General features: G+C 33.2%; 1 long non-coding RNA gene across 1 annotated transcript; it reads left to right on the top strand.

Moving 5' to 3' along the window:
* The first annotated feature begins 6664 nt into the window (after window positions 1-6664).
* Window positions 6665-9825, top strand: LOC109020115. The gene is made up of 2 exons (XR_002000880.2): window positions 6665-8566; window positions 8959-9825. It is a non-coding gene; the product is annotated as an uncharacterized LOC109020115 (long non-coding RNA).
* The last annotated feature ends 922 nt before the right edge of the window (window positions 9826-10747 follow it).

Consider the following 10747-nt stretch of genomic DNA (forward strand, 5'->3'; position numbering starts at 1 on the left):
TTTGGAAGAATTCTTGAGAGAAAATAGTGAGGCTTTTGACTTGGTTAGAGCACTATGTAAGAAAGTTCAAAATGAACAAGCAAATCCCATGGCCAGAATTAGGAGCATTCATGGTAGAGAATTAGAGAATTCAAGTTTTGAGAGATTCTGTGATGAAGAGGGTATTCATAAAAAATTCTCTGCATCTATCACTCCACAGTAAAATGGAGTGGTTGAGAAAAAGAATAGGGTCATCCAAGAAATGGCACAAGTGAGTTACAGTAAGAGCCTTCCTACTCACTTTTGGGGAGAAGTTGTGAATACTAAATGTCAACTGTAAATAAAATCCAGACTATAAGCCAAACTACGTATTTGCTCTGCGACATCCCCGCACACATTATGACGGACATTGTCTTAACTTCTTAATAACTCTCTCCTAACAGAGAAAGCGCTCTTTAAAACAGAACTGAATAGCTCCATCCGTCCTCCCAGGGAGGAGTACGGGGCACTACTGCTATAGACATCAAATCTAATAGTTTATTTATTCTTTATTAATAACTATACAACAAAACAACATAACCACAAGCACCGGCATGAGCCCAGACGGCATGCTCACCGCAAGCATCAGCTTCACGAGCCCAGATGACATGAGCACCCAGCTCACGCACTGACAACTCTTCTCTCTATAAGTATGTTGTATTTTCCAATCCTGTCTACTGTATAAAATTTATTTTATATATTCAACTATATGTTCATTCCATCCACAGCTGCTTCTTGAGTTAGCTATGTACATATTTAATCACTGCCAATGCATCTCGTTCAAATAACTTCTCCAAAATAGAGAATGGGATTTGATTCTCAAGTCGGAAAAAGTCTCTGCAGAATGATGGTAATATCCAAGCCATGGTGGCGAGAGGGTCATCCTGCTCAAACAATTGTGGTTTGTTAACCTTACGAAATATTTCCAATATAAAACAACCATCAAGAACCATCATTTCGAGGAACTTGTCGCTTTCTAGATGAATAGTCTCGGAATAACACTCTTTGGCTTTCCCTTCCAGTGGCTTTATGCTTAGCAAGTATTCGCTCAAGGTACTTATAGTACCCCTCGTGATCGTCTCGGTCCTGGAGAGCAAGGAGCTGAGGTACTGCCACTTGTTCTCCTCGATCATCTTGAGGTTTGGCTTGCCGTAGTGGTAGGGCCCGATGGAGACTACGGAGGCCGGTGGTACGAGTTGCTGATGAACGTGTTGGAGACTTTGAAGATGCAACATTTGGCGTTTCCGGCAGTTGCGCATAGTAACAATGGTGTCGTTTTTGAGATCCTGCCTTGAATCATTTCTTGGCAGTTCTTGATCACGTCGGTCATATCAATGGCCTGACTTTCTGAAGAAAAAAGATGATACGTTAAATTAAGCATTAATGATAAAGCTAGCTAGCTAGCTAGTATTTCTTTACATAAAAATATTGACTAATCTATGGCTAGCCATTAATATAATAGTGTTATTTAAAAACCATTACATCTTTATACAATTTACATGAAATAATTTAATTTATAAAATTTAAAATTTATTTTTTAAATTAAATAATGTTAAGTGAATAATACCTAATATAAAAAGTTTTTAAATAGAATTATTCCTTAATTAAATTGTTTGTATTGCAAGTAGATGCAAAATAATGAGAACAACAGACTAAGATCCTGTTTGGTTATTAAATTTATCTGAGTTTAATTTAGTTTAGTCTAATTTTAAATTAAGTCTAACATTCAAATACTCAACTCTCAAATTATTAAACTCATATCAACTCAAAATCTATTTCTACAACTTTTTTTCAATTCAACACTTATTTATATATGGGATCCATAATCTTTTTCAATTTTTTATTAATACATCTTAACTCATCTTAACATGTAAATACATTTAAACTTATTTTAAGTAGACCCTATAAAACTCATTCTATTATTTCAACTCACTATTATTCATAAAAAAATTAAACTCAACTCAATGTTCAAACTCAGCCTAAAAACAGCTAAGCCGTTATCGCTGGTAGTGGCACTTTTACTAGTATCTTCATGTCTCAGCAATTGAGAAGGTGGCGGCAATGCGAGTTTTGCCTTAGATGGCAGATTAGGCTCAGTTCTCATTGATCAATAAGTAATTGTTACTCCAATCAGTGTTTTGAATTTCGTACCGTACCGATCGGTACGATCGAAATTTTTCGTACCGGCCCAACGGCCAGTACAGGTACCCTATATATTTTGTACCAACCTCAGTACCGGTCTTCTGGCTTCAATTTCGGCTTGTATCGGCCTATATTTCAGCCTTCAATTCTTTTTTTTTTTTTCATTTTTTCAAACTATAAGTTTATTTTTTTATCCCCAATTCAGACTAAGTTATTTATAATTTATATATATATATATGTATTTATATATAATTGATTCATATATAGACTATTATTTTAGAATTTAATTTATATATATAATTTATTCATATATCAACTATCTCGAAACGGTACACAAAACGGTACTGGTATCGAAATATTTCGTTCCAGTACCTTGACCGGTACGACTTTCGGTACGGTATTCAAAACATTGACTCCAATACCAAATGGATCTTCGTTGAGTTCGTCTTCGAGCCGGTAACGCTACTCGCAAATAGGAAAGATTACAAATTAAAAAAAAAAAACATATTTTTAATGAATGAAAAATGTTAAATACAGTGAGGTTATTATTAAAAAATAATGCCATCACAAAGAAAGAACGAGTAGCTAGCATGATAAAAGCATTGAATAGAGAATCAGTAAGGTTGTCATATTTATTAATTCTTTTTTTTTTTTGAAAGGAAGGTTGTCATTAGTTCGGATCCATTAGTTTCTACTAATTGGTTGTAAATTCCATATACCAAGTCCAATCCATTAAAATTATATATCTAATATCTATATATATGAAAAGTGTTACAGTTATAAACAGATTTCACAAAAGTAATTTTATAAACTAATGTGTCTTGATATGGCATGTTAGATCTATTTTATCATAAAAATAATTTTATGGTAAAATAGACACGTTAATTTGTGAGATTATTTTTGTAGAATTTAATTTTTGTTTCTGTAACACTTATATATATATATATATATATATATATATATAGGTAATCAATGAAAAGTCCTAACCTGGAATATAATATAGTGGATGTTCTGTGAACACATAATTATAGAAGGAGAAATTATATTTACAGTTTTAAAATGTAAATGTGCAAGTCTCTTACACCTATTTTGAAAAATCACTTTTTTTTCAAATGAGTATGTAAGATTGTACACTTTAAAGTTGTATCTAGCATTACTCAGATATAAGATTCTTGGTTAAGCTGAGATTGATAATAATTAGCTAGTTTTGGTTATCTAAAAATGATTAGATTGATAAATAAAATGACTAAAAACACAACATATATATATAATAAATGGGCATGTTTAAGCATTAATACTCATCTTATAGCTAGCTCGCTACAAGATAAACAAGTACTATTTGTGACAGATTATTTGTGACGATAACAACTATTTGTGATAAAAAAAATCCATTTTGGCAGGTAATACTCATATTCACTTGAAATAACTGGTCATAAAAAAATAATTTTCTTGTAGTAGCCTACTGCTTTGTGAAACAAATCAAGTCCTAGATAATTAATTCAGGTACTGAGTGAGAGCACTTACAAGCAAAAATTGCTTAATTTGTTAAATACCAAGTCCTTGAAATGCTGGGATTCCCGATTTCATTTTCGACCAAGAAGCAAAAACGAACATGAAATTATATTCCAAAAAGAGTGCAAGCTCAGCTCATCATATGGGTGTAAGGTAAGCATAAATATTTATATACAAGGGGGTTGGGGGAACATTTTGGATTGGCGCAAAATCAAGGGGCATGGCTGAAAATGAAACCGAGAAATGATGTTTTCAATTTAACTTTTATTATTTTTTATTATATAATTCATGTGGCATATAAAATATATTGTTAATTGACAAAATATATTAAAATAAAAGAATAAAAGAATATTATTCGAGAAATATAATCCTAAAATAATATACTATTTTAAACCTATGATGAGCTTGTTTGAGTATATCTTACAAGAATAATACTAGATATAATTTTAAGGTATGTAAATCCCGTATACTTCTTTTAAAAAAAAGGATCTATAAAAAAAAAAAGTTTTTTCATGTGAGTTTTATATTTATCTATTTTTTCTAAAAAAAAACATATACCAGCCTTCCACACCTTAAAATTACAAATATTATTTCTTATTACAAAAGCTTTCCGAAATGTTCACGTGAAAAGTTACTTAATTTGGGAGTAAACAATCGGCAATGGTACATTGCTTTCACTATAATAAATATGGGCTTTTTTCACAAATTATTTTTTCAAGATATACAATCATGGTAAATAATGTGTTGATGACATGAAAGCTACTCGTGGGAAAAATATAAGCCTTTTGCTACAAGATAACGCCGGCAAGTAAAACTTTATGAAAAAAATCCCTTTTGTAGCACAAAAAAGTTTTTTGCAGTGACAATTTTGTTGCCACAAATAAATTAACAGAAATTTTAAATTTTGTGGCAAATTAGTTAAGGAAAAACTTTGTGGAAAAAACTTTTGCGGCGAAATTTTTTTTCTATGGCAACATAAAGTAGCCGCAAATAAACTCACCTGTGGCTTGGTTTTTGCGGCGAGAAAGTATTAGTTTTTGCGACGACTATAAACAGTTTTAAAATTCTTTTATTATAGAAAATGATAATATCATTAATCAACAAGAAAAAGCGATTACAGACAATTATTAAGTTATAAGACTTGAGAAATATAGTCTGGAATACAATTCCAGTAAACATCCATACTTTCAACCTTAAAAGCATTTTTAGCCAACTTATGAGCTACCATATGTTGCATTCCCTATATACATGAAAAAACATATAAGCAGCAAAACATGTAGCAAGCTTCTTGATCTCATAATATAGCACACCTAACAGAGAGTTAGTCATGCTATCATCATTGAGAGCATCAATACTTAACAAATTGTCACTCTCTACAAGAATATTTGAGACACCCATAGTGACACATTGTTGCAAACCTTTGAAGATGGCAAGTAACTCTATATCCTCTTAACCCTCCATTGAGATTTCTGCTCTACTAAGTTAAGGATTCTACCATTTTCATCCTTCAACACTGCCCAACTAGGGGTGTAACAAAAAATAAGTCAACCGGTAAATCGGACCGAACCAGTGGGTTTGGTCTAGTACCGAGTTTGGTTCGGTAATAGTTTTATTTTTCTTAAAATCGGTCAAAATCAGTTCAGTTCTGGTTTTTTTTTTTTTTAAAACTGGATCGGACCGAACCGAACCGGTTCATATATATATTATAATTTTTTATATTGTATATAATTTTTATTTATAATATATAATTATATATAAAATATTTTTGTATTATATGATAAATTACTAATTAAGATAATATTAAATCTTATATCATTATAGTCTATTGTATTTGTAGTTATACTAATATTATATCACTATATATTATAATATAATATAATATAATATATCACTATATTATATATTATAATATATCACTATAGTCTATAATACAATTATAATATATTATAATATACTACAATATATTATCACTATAGTATTATATATTATAATATACTATTATATAAAATATAATATATAATATATTACAACCAGAAAACTGGACTGGAATCGGTAAAATTTGAAGTACTGGTCTAAGAGAATAACCAATGCGAAATCGGTTTTTAAAAATAGAAAGTCTACTATGCCACCCCAAGTTGACCGCTCCATTTGACCGTTGGTCAAAAATTTTTTTTTTAACTTAGTGATTAAAGAAGTGATTTTAAGTGTATTGGTATATTTTTTATTTTATTTTATTTTTAAAAAAATATTTAAATGTATTAAAAAAAAACTATTGTGAGGCGGCATAGTAGCCCCACTCTTTTAAAAATAAAAAAGCTACTTTCACTCGAGATGGGGACACTACCCGGGATTTCAACTCAACATTTAATTAAACGATGCGTTTTCAAATGTATATTACTTCTGAAATGGAGCTCCACCCCCACGAGATAATCTTCACCAGTTCATCTCATTTTCAGAATTGAACTCGCACCGAAACACTCATGGAATACGAGCCCCAATCTTCACCTCGCACAGAACACACCTCCAAGCTTCCCAAGCTTGCTACGAAAACGATTCCCCCATGGAATGGTAATGTTTAGTCATTCACTTTGCCTTTTTACTCATTCGGCCATATATCCCACTTCTTCAGTGTGGTCTTCTTTTCTTCCTAGTTTTTTTCCCACGACCCAAACAAAGAATAGGAAACTGAAGTTTTCATATTAAGAATTTGGGTTTTCTTTCTTTCGATTGTGTAAAGGAGAGAAGGGAAAAAATGGTGCATGGCTACGGAAATGAGCTTGCAGTGTGCGAACATTGAACATAAATTTGAGCAAGAAAAAAAAAAAAAAAAACTGCTCATACCCACAAAATGAAGAGGACGAGGAAAATTTATGAGATGTAAAACAGAGATGAGTTTAGCGCAAGTTTCTAAAATTGAGTTTTTTTTTTTTTTAATTAATGTATTAAAATCATAATATAAAAGTGATTACGCAACTGATACCAACGCCGGATACCTATAGTTGAATTGTTTAGAAGTATAAAACCGGTCGCACTGCTACGATCCCAAATTCATCCCTAACCCCAACACTGCAAACAGTTTTAAAATTAAATCCCTTTATTTTCAATATTTTCCCACTCTTTCCTCTTTTTCGTTCTCCCCCTTCGTGCCGCCTCCTGTCCCTCTCCCTCTCCCGATTCCTTTCCCCTTCACAGCCCTTGCTGCCGCAACCAGCCTCCAGCCGCGCCGCCCTCACCGGTGAGCTTCTCTCCCTTTGATGACCTCCCTCCGACGACCCCTCTCCCTTCCCTTCTCGGTATCTCTCTATTTCCCTTTTTCTCTCTCGGTAGCCCTAGTGACACAGTACGCCGCCACTGTGAACAGCCAGCGTAACCACCACGAGCACACCGTTGCCGGCCACCACCAATCACGACTGCCTCACTCGTAGATCTTCTCCCTCTGCCACCGATGAAGAGAACAGGTGTCAGCCTGGTTTTAAAAATAGGGAGTAGGGTTTTAGCTTTGCTGCTTCCATTGCTTGTTCTCTCTCGCATCTCCGTAGCTCCTCTTCCAACAAAATAACGCTCGAACTACAGTGAGCAACAACAGGGATAACTTCTGCATGTCCGATCTCAACGCCAGTATTCTCTAATTCCTTAAAACCCAAATCTCTCGCTGTTGTCGATCTTATTTGCTAATCTATTTTTTCCTTTTAGTTTAATTTTTCTGTGCGTTGCTCTCAACCAGAGGATCGAGCAGGCCTTGTTTTTCTTTTTCGCAGCTTGCAGTTTGGTTTTTGTATGTCATAGCACAGCACCGTCACTTCTTTAGATCTTCATGAATTTTCAGTAGCTTTTTCTTGAGATTGTAGCAATTCTTGTTTCGGTGATGGAGGAAGCTGTACCGCTTTGTGGCTGCACTTGAAGACATTTAATTCTTGAATAAACACCATTAATCTCGTGTTTAATTGCGCAGAATTGTATTTTGTTAGAATTTCAGAATTGTGGAACTTGAATATGAATCTTCCTACTAGAATTTCATCATAAAATTGGGTAAAATTAAGAAGTTTAAGAGAGATTGCTTGTTTTAATTAATAATTCGTTTGCGTCTTGTGTTGGCATCAGTTACATCTTCAGGAGATTGTGCCATTAAATGCTGGGAATATCTTTTAGTGATCCCCCATCTCCATCAAAATTTAATCCATCTGATGATATCCCAGATATAGAATGGGATAAGATTGAACGTCTTGTCTTTCAAAAACTTCTTTATTATGCTGCCACATATTCTGTGTTTTAATTGGGTGAAAAATCCAGACTATGATCGGGTATGTAAAGTAGTATTCATAAACTTCTTTATTATGCTGCCACATATTCTGTATTTTAATTGTGTTGTCTTGAAAATTGCAATTTTTTTATGTTCCAATTGTGTTTGTTTTTGTGAAGGTTGACTGGATAAACAAGTTTCTTGAGTATATGTGACCATATCTTGACAAGGTCAAACTGCTCCTGAATTTCATTTGATCTATTTTTAGGGTATAGATTTAACTGCTTCTATATATCTCTTCATAAGTATTTGATGCTCTTTATTTTCTTATAGGCAATTTGCATGACTGCAAGGAACATTGCAAAGCCTATAATTGCTGTTAAAATGTACTACAAATCCTAATATCACTGTTTCTGTTAAAGCATTTGGGTTGAAAGCAACTGTACAGGTGATTGGTTTGTTTTACTCAGTGAGGAAGATTTTGTGATATGAAAGAAAGGGAGGGAGGGAGGGAGCTGATTCTAAATATTGTTCAGTTGGGATGATTTCATGTGGGGGATTTGCCAAGTGTTTGCTGCACCACGTATCACCTTGAAGCCATTGGTTCCAACCTTTCCTTGTTTTGCCAAAATCTATGTGTCTCTCATGGACAAGGTCTGTGATTATGGTTGTAGTTTTTTTTAAAGCTTGATTATGGGTATAGTTATCTACTGTTGTCTGCATATATTTCATTGGTCGATACTACATGATGCTTAAATAGTATGGGATAGGCCCTCAAATTTTATCTTATTTTCCTGAAAGCATTAGCAATGAATGTATCTCGTGGCAAATACTATTTTTTGGTTGGAAGTGATTATTTCCTGTGATAAGATTTCTTTGTGGCAATTAAGTTCGCAAGAAATGCTCTTTTCTGACCAATGTATATCTTGGAAATATTAATTTCCACCAAAATTCATCATCTATGGAAATATTAATTTCCACCAAAATTCATCATCTAAAAAAACCAATTGTCATGAATTAATTGGTGAGTAAAAACATTAATTCAGGTATTTGGCATAGGAGAAATAGAGCAGTGTTTGAGGACAGATTTGATGGTCCTGGTCTGGTAATCAAAAAAGCAGCTATGATGTTAGAAGGGTTCCAGGAAGCTGAAGGAATTCTGAGTGGGCAGAAACAGATTGCTGGTACAAGTAGAGCAAATACAAAGTGGCTGGAGGCTCTTGAACAAGTGACAGAAATTAATTTTGATGCTTCAGTGGATAAAGTTGGTAAGAAAATGGGGATGGGGGAGGTGGCAAGGAACCATGAAGGGGAGTTAATGTTTTCTATATGTGCTGCAAGATGATTTGTGGGTGATGTTGAGGTAGCTGAAGTAAAAGCTTTGTGGAAGGCCATGGAGATGGCTACTGTGCTGAATTTGTAGAAGGTCTGTTTCAGAGGGGATGCACACAAGGTGATTAAAGTTGTGAGGAGCAAGGAAATATGCAATGGGTGGATGGAGCAGCTGGTGTTTGACATAAAAGAAGTGCTGTCACATAGGCCTAATTGGTCTGTTAACTTCATTTACAGAGAAGGAAACCAGATTGCAGATCAATTGGCAAAAGAGCATTGAGAAGAGATGAGGAATCTTACTGGATGGAAGATGGACCTGCTGAACTTATGTATCTAGTAGAGCAAGAGAAACCATGTATTGAGCAAGGCTCAGATTTATTAATTGGGAGGACTAAAAGGAAAGGAACTGCACAAATTTCGTACGGGGAAAAAAAAAAAAAAACTTTCGTGGCATATTGCTATATTAGTATGTGGGATTCTGAATTCTTTGGGGTCTATTGGGTTAAAAAAACAATTGGCGGGTTTATGCCCCGTCGGCCGTTAAAATTTGGTACTCAATATATAGCCCCAATTTCGAGTGCCTTTTGGGGTTTAGAACACTCACTGGAATTTATCTATCATCTCTCTCCTGCTCACAGGTAAGATCTCTCTTTTCTCTCGGCCATTTTCGTTTCTTCTGTTAGATCTCTAATTTATTTATTTTTTGTTTATAATTTTAGTTCGTTAGTGTAAATTTTATTGATGAATAAGATATTCATTTTATATATTGTTTATCTTAATTTATGTTTGTTTCCTCACAAAATGATGGAAAATGACTCAAACAGATAAATTCGGTGTACACATTTTTGTTCTTTCTATTTTCTTTATATCTTCAATTTGTTTCTCGTTTGTTTCTTAAATCATGCAAATCTAAAATGGTTTGATTTATTTTCTTTCTACTCTCTCTTCTTATAGATTCTTATTTATACTTGATTTTCCTAGTATTGATACCTTATATACATTCTTGATTTTTATTTAGTGTTTCTTGTGTCATTGGATGACTAGTGCAAGTTAATACTGACAATAAATTTATTCTCTGTCTATTATGTAGCCTTTATAGTGATATCAAAACTCAAGTGGTAAGATTTTTTACTTTGGAATATTTTCAATTTTTTCATTCCTTTTGTTTCTTAGAAAGTCATCTTTAACTTAACTTTGCCTAATAGTTCTTAACTGCTATTTGTCGTCTCTTGTTTTTTATTATCATTTTTGTTTTATAAAAAAATGCTCTTTATGGGCCTAAGAGCACTAGTATTGGACTCATTTGATGAGTCCAATTTTTAAAATTTGATGATTTTAGCTTTAAAATCTTGGCATTGGATTCACTATATGCTCAAATGTCAAGTTTTTAGCTACAATAGATTTCTTTTTATCTTTAAATTTAAAGATTCACTATTTACACTCTATAACTATTATTTTATTTACTTAAATTATTGTTTTCCAATTTTGAGCCACAATATATTT

Source organism: Juglans regia, chromosome 4 (assembly GCF_001411555.2).
Source record: "Juglans regia cultivar Chandler chromosome 4, Walnut 2.0, whole genome shotgun sequence".
Taxonomy (NCBI): domain Eukaryota; kingdom Viridiplantae; phylum Streptophyta; class Magnoliopsida; order Fagales; family Juglandaceae; genus Juglans; species Juglans regia.